Raw genomic sequence first — 12,038 nt, 5'->3', positions numbered from 1 at the left:
ATTTATTATAATCATTATTTTAAAATAATTTATTGAGAATTTCATACAGGCATATAAGCATATAAGGTGTTTTGATCAAATCCATGCCCACTCCCCCTTCAACTCCTCCCATATCTCCCCATCACTTTTTTTCTGATAACTTCATTAACTTCATATACTCTTTCTTCTTTTTTTTTTAAATAGGGATTTTTGTAACCCTAACATTCCCCCCTCTGAAGAGGTAACCCTAAAATCTTTTAAGGATTAGATAAGAGCTCCCTAATACCTTTGGAATTTTTGGCCTTTGGAACAGAGTATGTTACTAAGATGCCCAAGGACATTGTGACTTTTAGCCAAGAAACCAGCTACTTTCTTTGAGGTCTTTTTACACTAACTGCCTAGCCAATTCCTACCTCCTATTCTTATCACACCATCCTCTGAAGAGGTAACCCAAATTGCAGATACGGAATCAGGATGCAGACTGCTCTGGCTTTTTCCATGCTGAACAGGGATGCAGGGTGAAGCAATTGGGGCAACCCTTCAGTGGGTCTATCTAAAAGACTCCAAAATTGCATAACTCTTACCTCTAGGGGGAAAAGAAAGTCCTTGACTGCTGAATAGGAGATGTGAAGGAGAAGTAAAGGCAAGAGTAGTTAGCATTACAAGTTCTAGACAGGGAACTAGAAAAAAGTCAGAACAGGGCAAATTTCAAATGTTCATATGAGAGTCCATTGGGATTTATTAACAAGAGCTTCCACAAGCACCTCTCTCCTGGGTTCCTTCTTACTTTCCTTTTGTCTGCTAAGGCTGGACTCAAGAGTGATGGATTCAGGATTTGCTTCCAGGCATTGTGATAGCTGTCGGAGTGGTAAGAATCAGTATCAGTTCCCTCTCAAAGACTTCTAGATAGGGGGAGAAAATAAATTTGGCTATCATTTTAGAACAATAGCGGGTTGGTGGGCACTACAGTATTGGAGACCAAGATTTGAAGTCTTATATCTCAGCAGAACTTTCTGGTTAGAAACAAAATCATCAATGAGAAATAATTATCTAAATAACCTTTGATATAGGTTGAACTTTTTATATGGACTTAAGCCTAATGTCTAAGAAGTGTAATCCCTTGAATTCTTCAGAAATATACTGATCACTTTACTCTGTTTATACTCTCCTTTTGGGTGTTTAAGACCATACAGTTGGCCCACATAAATCAACTATATTTTCACTTAAGGTTGATGGAGATCTGTTCCTCAGGCATCACATGGGCTTGGGAGGAGCCCCTGGTTCCTTTCTTTTACCAGTTCTGCCTATGTGAAGGTAAGTCAAAGGTCCTACTTGACCATGGTTGGCTTAGCTTGGAAGCATGGAGGAAATGATTCCTCTGTGTTGACCCTCCTCTTTATAGACTGGACACTGGTTCAAGTCCATCTGGCGGGGTCTCCATGGCCCGGTCAAGAAGCAAAAACTGTCCTTTAAGTCCCTCTGACCAGATTAGTATAGGCCTCAAAGTATGACTGTTAAACATCCAATAAGTTAGTTTCACCAGTCTGGTACTTTTACTTACCATGTGCTGTGTATATAAAGCTTTGGTAAAAAAACCAAATTTTCTAGATTAGTATAGGCCTCAAAGTATGACTGTTAAACATCCAATAAGTTAGTTTCACCAGTCTGGAACTTTTACTTACCATGTGCTGTGTATATAAAGCTTTGGTGAAAAAACCAAATTTTCTAAGATAAACCTTGACTAGATATATATTTTGTTCCTTAAACTAGTTGACTAAACTATGACCTTAGAAATTTTAAGATTATGTGCATATTATTTTTGTCTCATCCTTTATATATCATAACAAACCTACACAGACCTTCATCATTTGCTTAGGCTTTCTCATTTTTTCTATTTTGAAAAATATCTCCATTCCCATATCCTTTTAACATCTTTTACATTCTCATTTTCTATTTTAAAATAATTATAAGACATAATAACATTAAAAAATAAAATTTCCATCTGTTTTGAGAATTATTTTCCTTTGGATACTAAGCAATGCTTAGTCCCTTTTAAGGTTCTAGTATCAAACAAATGTTTGATTAAAGTTTTACTGGGTTACCAATGAATTTACTGAGCTCACTTACTGGGATAACTGAGGGTTTGCTGAATTGTATGAATGAACTGAGGGTATGCACACTGGAAAGCCTTTACCCAGCATGGATCAAGCCTTCTCTTCCTAGCCTTCTCCAGATTGTATACTTTAGCCCTCCCCACATCTAGGAGACCATGTGTGATTAGGACCAAATTGCATACAGTTGGCTGGGAAGAGTGGCTGCATACTCTGGTGAGGGTCCAATGACCCTGTTTCCCCCTCCTTTAATGAAGGAGCACAACTGACTACAAGCCCAATTGTGACAATGTTTAGCAATCAGGCACTGTTGAAGTCATGATGATGGTACTTATTTCATGCAGAAGAGACTGCTGTATAGTATCACCTTATTAAAAGGACATTGAATATAAAGACTTGGTGCTAGGATGCACAAGTGAGGGAGAACATATATCTTTTGTTTTGCTGAGTCTGTGTTACTTCACTTAGTATAACAGTTTCTAGATTCATCCATTTATCTGAAAATTTCATTATTGCATCATTCTTTATGGCTGAATAGAACTCCCTTGTATAAATGTACCACATTTTTGTTAAACACTCGTCAGTTGAGGGGCACTTAGGTGGCTTCCATCTCTTAGCTATTGTGAAAAGAACAGCAACAAACATGGTTGTACAAATGTCCCTGTAACAGGATGAGTCCTTAGGGTATATGCCAAGGAGTATATAACTGGGTCATATGGTAGGTTAATTTTTAGTTTTTTAAGAGTTCTCCACACTATTTTCCATAGAGGCTACATGAGTTTGTGATCCCACTAGGAGTGAATGAGCATTCCCCTTTCTCCACCTCCTTGCCAGCATTTGGTATCATTTGTTCTCTTGATCCTAGCATTTCCCTAATTATTAACTATGTTGAACACATTTTGAGATGTTTCTTTGCTATCTTTTTTCTTCCTTTGAGAACTCTCTGTTTAGATATTTAGCCCATCTTTTAATTGAGTCATTTGGTTTCTCACTTCTTTGTTTTTTGAGTTCTTTATATATTCTGGATGTTAAACCTCTGTCAGATGTGTCACTGGCGAAGAGTTTTTTCCCCATTCTGTGGGTTTTCTCTTCACTGTTTTGATTGTTTATTTTGCTGTACAGAAGCTTTTTAGTTCATTGAGGTCCCACTTGTTGATTGCTGACCTTAATTCCTGAAGAGCTACTGCCCAATTTAGAAAATCCTTTTCTACACATGTATCTTGTAAGTTACTGCCAATATTTTCTTCTGATAGTTTTAGGGTTTCCAGTTTCACATTGAAGTCTTTGATCCATTTGAAGTTGACTTTTGTGCAAGGTGAAAGGTAAGGATCTAGTTTCATTCTTCTACAGGTGGAGACCCAGTTTTGCCAGCACCATTTGTTGAAGATGCTGCGTTTCCTCCATTGTGTGTTCTTGGCACCTTTGTCAAATATCAGGTGTCTGAATTTGCGTGTACTTGCGTTTGGATCTTCAATGATGTTCCATTGATCTATGTGTCCATTTTTGTGTCAGTACCATGCTGTTTTTATGACTATAGCTCTGTAATATACTTTGAGATCTGGTATACTAATCCTCCCAGTGTTGCTCTTTATGCTCAGGGTTGCTTTGGCTATCTGGGGTCTTTGTGCTTCAATATGAATTTAAGGATTTTATTCTAATTCTGTGATGTATGTCATGGGGATTTTGATTGGGATTGTACTGAATCTTTATATTGCTTTTGGTAAGATGGTCATTTCCACAACATTAATTTTCCAATCCATGAGCATGGGAGGTCCTTCCATCTCCTGGTGTCTTACTTAATCTCTTTCTTTAACAATTTAAAATTTTTTATTTAGAGATCTTTGGTGTCTTTGTTCAGATTTATTCCAAGGTATTTTATTTTTTTGCAGCAATTGTGAATGGGAGCATTTCCCTGTACTCTTTCTCCAATTGCTTGCTATTAGTATATAGAAAGGCTACTGATTTTCATAGATTGATTTTATCACCTGCCACTATACTGAAAGTGTTGATCAGTTCTAGGAGTTTTCTGATGGAACTTTTGGGATCTCTTAGATATATTATCATATCATCTGCAAAAAGGGATAATTTGAGCTCTTCTTTTCCAATTGTTACTCCTTTAATTTCCTGCTCTTGTCTTATTGCTCTTGCAAGTTTCAAGCACTATGTTAAAGAGAAGTGGGGATAGTGGACAGCTTTGTTTAGTTCCTGATTTCAATGGGAATACTTCCAGTTTTTCTCCATTTAGAACGATGTTGGCTGTGGGTTTTCTCCCTGTAGCCCCAGCTGTCCTGGAACTCACTATGTAGACCAGGCTGGCTTTGAACTCACAAAGATCTGCCTGCCTCTGCCTCCAAAGTGCTGGGATTAAAGGCATGCGCCACCATGCCCGTCCCCTGATTCCCGTTTTTAATGGGAATGCTTCCAGTTTTTCTCCATTTAGAATGGTGTTGGCTGTGGTTTTGTTGTATTTAGCTTTAATTATGTTGAGGTTTGTTCCCTCCAGTCCAATTCCCTCTGGACGTGGACTTTGAACATAAAATACTTGCTGAATTTTGTCAAAATCCTTTTCTGTATCTATTGATATGACAATGTAGTTTTTGTCTTTGAGTCCATTTATATGATTAATAACATTTATTGACTTGCCTATATTGAACCAGCCCTGCATCTCTGGGATAAAGCCTACTTGATCATGATGAATGATCTTTTTTATGTGTGTCTGTATGCGGTTTGCAAGTATTTTGTTGAGAATTTTTGCATCTATGTTCATTAAGGATATGGGTTTATAATTTCCTTTTTTGGTTGTGTCTTTACCTGGTTTGGGTATTAGAGTGATGCTGGCATTATATAAGGAATTTGGTAATTCTCCTTCTGTTTCTATCACTTTGAATAATTTAAGTATTATTGTTTGAAGGTCTTCTTTAAATGTCTGGTAGAATTCTGCTGTAAATCCATCTGAGCCTGGGCTTTTATTTAGTTGGGAGGCTTTTTATTACTGTTTTGATTTCCTTATATGCTATGGGTCTGTTTAAACTGTTGATCTTGGTTTAACTTTGGTGGTTCCCATGATTTTAGATATCCATCCATTTCTTTTAGATTTTCAAATTTTGTATCATGTAGGTTTTTCAAATAGTTCCTTTTAGTGGTCTGTATCTTTTGGTTGGTTGTTGTGATGTTTTTCCTTTCATCTCTGATTTTGTTGATTTCGATTTGCTCTTTCTATACAATATTTCTATAGGACTGGCAGGATTCGGTTTGAACATATTATCTTGGTTTTTCATATTATTTGAATTTTTGCATTGTGACCTGGGCATATGGACTTTTGTTGGTTTTGTGTTTGATATGAAATTCTAGTCTGCTTTTTTGTGTTGAAATGTGGTTCTGTTTTTATTGGTGCTTGGTTGCTCTCTGACCAGATATGAATAGTTAGTTGATCTGTACTTTAGGTTCTCAGTTTTTATTTTTTTATTGGAGGGTCAGGATGGTTCCAGGCAGGCTCTTCAGCATGGTGAAGGGACATAGTCCCAAGGCAGGAGAATGGGTATGAAGTGGGCTTTGTGGGTTCTGAGTAGCCCAGCAGGATAGGTAGACGTGGGCCCCAGAGCACTGGGAATGAGATTGGTCTTGAAGCAGGGCAATGATGACCATGTAGGCATGAGCTCACCGTCTTACCAAGCTCACTGGGAGCTCTCTGGCAGTGTGAAGTGGTCTTGGCTCAAGCCCTGATTAACTTTTCCTTCCTTTGCTGAATGTCTCTTACTTGCCTAACTTTTTTTTTGTTTTGTTTCTCTTTCTTTTTTCTTGAACTGGGAATTGAACCAAGGGTCTTATGCATGCTAGGCCATAACTCTACCAGTTATCTACACCACAAGCCCATATTTTACTTACTTTTAAGGGTGTCTTGCTACAGGCTAGACTTAAACCTTTGATCCTCCTGTTTCTTCCTCCTCAGTAACTGAGTTACAAGGCATGGGCATGGTGTGCCACCACATCTGGCTAACTTCTCTCTAGCTGCTTCAGCTCTCTGATCACACCCAGCTCTCAGTGACTATCACAGTGTCAGCAAGCATGGAAGCCATGTTTTCGACTACTTACTCACTGGTGTCTAGTTTCTTACCTTGAGCTCCTTGCCAAACATCTGCTCTGGAAATGTCATATTGACATTTCACACTCATTCATTTTACCAGAAACTTCTTTGTACTAGTTTCCTTACTTTCCTTAGTAATATAATTCTAAGTCTTCAGACTAACAGCTGGGTTCATTAGAACCATTCTCCTTTTGCCTTATACCTAGAGTCTTTCCAGGCTGACTGGGCTCTTCTTCTGCCTGTAGTGTTATCCCTCACTTCCATACTGCTGCTCTTCTTACAATGATGTACTGATTTTCACCTTGATCATCCTTTACTGTTCAAGTTCCTCATGCGTTCTTTCCCTATAAGATACTTTCATTTTCTCACTATACATCTGAGCATCTGTACATTGTGATTCAGTCAAATGATCCCTCCTCAGAGAACACACTTAATAACACATTACCAGGGTCTCTTCCTTTCAATTTCTATCCCCCTTGCCTGCTCCAACGTCTCCTGCATGCACTGCAGATTGTCATTCATGTGCTTCTTTGTGTGTTTTTCTGGCTTTTTGGCTATGTGGCACACTCAACATGACATTCCCCACATTATAGGCATGTCAGAAAATATACGTGATGAAAAAAGCCTCATTATGGTCCACTTTCTTTACTATGAACTCCAGATGTTAGAATAATTACAATTTCACATATTTTAAGCAAATACTAAATCTTAACCAACTTACAGGTTTACCAATATGTTTAGAATAGTCTCAATAAACTGAGGTTAACACTCGTTTAGGATGGCAGCTTTTGGAGTCCCTTAATACAGAATGCAGTTAAACAGACACGTGAAGGGGAGCATTTGATCTTCTCTTGCTGTGTATGGATTCTGGCATCTCCTGAAGTGCTTCTCATTTCTTTCTGACCAAAAGTTGTATGACACATTGCCACTCTGTGCCCCTACAGTGCACTCTAATCTGCACACTGGAAGAAGGTAAACTGAGGCTATCTCAAGGTCATCATTTCTGTTGTTTTGCATAACCTTCCTACTTCTCTGTTCCTGACCTTTGCCACAGGGAACTATGAGAATCCACACCTATGAGTTTGCCTAGCCCAACTTCATTTGTAATCTTAAACTTTAAAAGAAATATTATTGAGTGTGCCTGTGCATGTTGGGTATGGGCATGTGTGGTGATCGGAGGTCAGCACTGTGGGGTTGCTTTTCTCCTTCTATCTTCGCATGAGATTCAGTGATCCAATACATGTCCTCAGGCTTGTTCAAGGCCCTTTAGCCACTGAGCTATCTCACCAACTCCTAACCTTCATTTGCAAATGCCACTCGGTGCTGCTGGTACTTGGCCTGCTTTTTTTTAGTCAACCGTGGGCATTACCAGCTGGAGAAAATATGTGTCATCAATACACCTTCAGATAGTTGATCTTATTTTTCAACCTGACCAGATTTAGAATCACCTTTAGGCTTGTCTGGGGACAGCACTTCAGAGAGAATTAACTGAAGACGAAAGACCCACCCTGAATATGGTCATTATGGGAGGTAGAGTCTAGACCAAATATAAAGGGAGAAGAGATAGCCCACAAGCTCCAGCCTGCTTTCATGGTTTCCTCATCTGCACCCCGTACTAATCTGTTCCATCATGACTCCCTCACAGTGATCCTCAAACCATGAACCAAAATAAAACTCTCTCCTTAATTTCAATTGCTTCTTGTCAGATATGTGCTCCCAACTGAGAAAGGTGCTCCCAGCTGAGGGTGAGCCTTTTGGAGACATGTTATTTTAAACCTTTGTGAATATAATTCATGATCTTGCTGTTTAAAATGGACCCTAAGTCAGGTGTTGAGTGCATAGATGTAAAAAGGCTATGATTTGTCTTATAGACAAAGTAAGTATCAGCTGAACTTTTCTTTAGCATGAATTACAGTGTCAGTAGCTGGGAATTTGTTGTTAATGAAATGGAATTGCATGAATTTTAAAAAACAGAAACATTCATGAAATAGTTTATTGGTTGGTTGATAATGACAAATTTTGTCATTGTTTAGATTCCTCTAAGGAGTTGCTTTTGGAGGTAATTCCAGAACACAGAGGTTAGAGGAGAGGGAAGCGGATAAGGAAGAAAATATCCCCAAAGGATATGGTGACAAGATAGCTGTCTTTGTGCATGAAGTCTGAAAGCCAGCAGAAGATGCACAGATTGGAAAAATGCCATCAGAGAGGAGAGCAGGGAAATTCCAGTAATCTATAGTGAGGCTGTGCCTGCTGAGAGACAGCATTAATCACTAGAGAGAGCAGACAAAAGCAGGTGCAAGTGTAAAGGTAAGAGTTGCTAAAGAAGGATAAAATGCGGGTAGGCAGGTGTATATTTCTGTTTACTCAATCTTAAGTTTTTGAACTAAATTTGAAGTCTAGCTTTCTGCAAATCAAAACTTTAGCTATCAGTATTTAAGAGTAGGGCTAGGGACATGGATTAGTGGAAGAATCCTTGCATACCCACCCCCTTATGGGTATTTCCTTTGCTTTTGACGTGTTATTCATACTATTGACACTACTGAAAGTGAAGGGGACAGCTGGCAGATGTATATTGGCCTTGAAGTAAAGTTATATCTCATCGACCATCATTTTTTTCCAATTCTCTAATTTTCTTTTTCACAATGCACTTTAAGTTTTTAGCTTTTGTTTGTTTGTTTTGAGACAGGGGTTCCTGTGGCCCTAACTGGCCTGGAGTTCACTATACAGACTAGACTAGCTCCAGAGTGCTGGGATTAAAGGCATGACCCACCACACCTGATTTAATTTTTTATTTATTTTTTAGCTTTAAAAAAATACAGTGTCATTTGCAGTACCTCTGTTTATGTCTAAATTAAGTCTTTTGAACTCTGTGTTAGGAGATTCATTCTGTTCATATCTATTCATATAGGGACCATTTACGAGCTGGCACAGGCTCTCTGTGCTTTTATTGGCTGTTGGTGGAGAATGTGCAGAAAGTGAAAAGTTAAGAGTTTGTTGTCCAGAAGTTTTGTTCTTTTCTCCATCTGCTTTCTGCCTCATTTCTTCTATTTTCTCGTCCTGTACACTCAGTAGCACGTCTATTGGCCTTTTTAAGTCACCCTGATATTTGAATTCTTCTGGCCTCCTTTAAACATTTCAAATTAACCAGTCATTTCTTTTGCAATCCTTTTCTTCTCTCAGCCTCGTTATCTCCCTTTTGTTCAACACAACTGAGGAAGTGAGGGCAGGGAGCTGTCCCTCATCACTGCCTCCCTCAGCCTCAACTCTGCTAATCCGCACTCTCACAACCAGAGAGACAGAGTCCTTACATGAGCACAACCAGAGGAGTGAGGACCAAGCTTTCACAGGCGGAGTGGGGCTTCTGATCTATGCTGGGACTGGTGCTAGCAGGAAGGCTTGAGAGGGTTACACACAAAGGTGTTTAGACACAGCCATGATGCTGCAGGAGAAAATTCGCAGATATCCTTAAAAATATCTTCTCTTTCAGTTTCAAAATTATACCTTATTTTGATGCTTCGTTTGTGGGCACGTAGTCATTTTTTTTTTCATTTTTGTGCCTCGTTTGCAACCACTCACACAGTTTTGTTTTATTTTATTTTTGAATCTGCTCATATTCCTTGAAAGAGGTAAATATAAAGACATTTTTTTCCTTTAAAAAAATTTTTTAGAAGAAGCATTACAGTTTAACATACTCATTAACAGTTTCCAGACCAAAGACACATCTCTTTCAAAAGTGGCTATAAAATTTTTAGGTTCACTGTTGAACTAATACAGTCATACAATACTGAATTCAGTATAAACCCTGTAAGACATAAAATTGAATGCGTTTTTAACCTTTAAAAAAGATCTCCATTTCATTTTAAAATATACTGCTTCCTACAGGAAGACTCATTTTTAATGCTACTAAGACTTAGATGTTTGCACATGCTCATGAGTCTCTAATCTGTATGTATCTGATTATTACTAGTCATGGTTGTTGCCCTCGGATCCTTGGCACCTGTGTATGGATATAAAGTCATCGGGTAGATTTCAATGGTAATGTTCTTCACCTCTACTAATTAACATAACATAAATTTTTAGGCTTCCTCCTCAAATATAATTCATTTTCTTTAATTTGTTGATTTGTTTGTGTGTGTGTGTGTGTGTGTGTGTGTGTGTATCACACAGAACATCCCAAACCATCTTATTCAGCTATACACCCACTTCCCAGATGGTACTGTCCCATAGCCTCCCTCACCCCTCTAGAGCCCTTATACTCTGTTATCCTTGCTAATGTCCACTGTGATGTCATCACCCCTGGCTGTTCCCCACTACTGTCCATCTGGTGAACCTAGTCACCATATCTAGAGGTCTTTGTTTTAGGAAAGTCAGCTGCTCCCCTTCTAGCAGCAATCAGTTGTCAATATTTCTTTAGATAAGATTGGGGCCTGCTGTTCATTTTCCCAGTTCTGTGCTGGGTTACTATCTGGGAGTCCCTTGGGCCACCCTGGCCAACAACTCAAAAGAAGGTATCTCCTGTCTGGCATTGTTGCTTGTTATGTAGCCTTTAGCTATACATATAGACTCTTAAAAATTTTTATTGGACCCTTTAATCTTTGGTTATACCTTTCTTTTGGGTGTTTAAGGTCATACAGTTGGCTCAGATAAAGCAATTTATTTTTACGCTTAAGGCCATTTGAGGATCTGTTCCTCAGGGGACACATGGGCTTGGGAGGAGCCCCTGGCTTCTTGCTTTTACCAGTTCCACCTATGTGAAGATAAGTCAAAGGTCCTACTCGACCATGGCTGGCTTAACATGGAAGCATGGAGAAAATGTTTCCTCTGTGTTGACCCTCCTCTTTGTAGACTGGATACTGACTCAAACCCATCTCATGGGGTCTCCTCGGTCTCCTTGATCAAGAGGACAGGTGACCCACCACAATCACAGGGCATTTTGAGAGATGTTCATAGTCCCTTGGAACTAGTTGACCTAGAAGGGTAAGGAGCAAAAACTGTCCTTTATGTCCCTCTGACCAAATTAGTATAGGCTTCAAAGTATTTCTGTTAAACATCCAAGAAGGTTAGTTCCACCAGTCTGGTACTTTTAATTACTGTGTGCCATTTAGATAAATCTTGGGCAAAGACCAATTATTCTCAGATAAACCTTGCCTAGACATATATTTCTTGATCTGGTATGTAGCTAGGCATTATTTATCTCTCACATTGTCTAACCCCTCCATCATGGTTTCCTCTCTTAATGTGCCCCCATTTCCCCCCTTTCTCCGTTAATAATACCCTTCTCCTATGGTCCTACCTCTCTTGAGCTCCTTCTTTCCCTTTATCCCCTAGGTTCCTTGTATACCCTTCCCTCCCCCCCTCCCTTAAACTAACCCAATTTTTATCCACATCTCCCTTATTAAGGCCTGTTTCCTACTGTTCTTCTTTTTTGGGCTCTTTCTTTTCCTTTACCTCCCTGGTCCCTTTCCATTATCCTGGTTCCTGTAGTTATGTTTGGATACATACTCACTTATCAGGATTTGGTTCTAGGATCCATATATGAGGGAGAATACATGTCGATTTTTTTTTTTTCTGAGTCTGTGTTACTTCACTTGGTATAACAGTTTCTATTCCCATCCATTTACCTGCAAAGTTCATGATTTCATCTTTCTTTACTGCTGAGTAAAACTCCATTGTATGAATGAACCACATTTTCATTATCCACTTGTCAGTTGAGGGACACTTAGGTTGCTTCCATCTCTTACCTATTGTGAAAAGAGCAGCAACAAACACGGGTGTACAAGGGTCTCTGCAATAGGACGAGTTCTTTGGGTATATGCCAAGTAGTGGTATAACTAGATCAAATGGTAGGTTCATTTGTAGTTTTT

At 39.0% G+C, this 12,038-nt stretch overlaps 1 protein-coding gene across 20 annotated transcripts in view; it reads left to right on the top strand.

The window, feature by feature from the left end:
- Positions 1–12,038, top strand: part of Mlip (muscular LMNA interacting protein) — a 304,318-nt gene that overhangs the window by 265,546 nt on the left and 26,734 nt on the right. The gene's annotated exons all lie outside the window — the stretch shown is intronic.

This window comes from Nannospalax galili, unplaced genomic scaffold, assembly GCF_000622305.1.
Source record: "Nannospalax galili isolate Female #2095 unplaced genomic scaffold, S.galili_v1.0 scaffold930, whole genome shotgun sequence".
In the NCBI taxonomy this organism is placed as follows: Eukaryota; Metazoa; Chordata; class Mammalia; order Rodentia; family Spalacidae; genus Nannospalax; species Nannospalax galili.
This window is presented reverse-complemented; position numbering and strand designations above follow the sequence as displayed.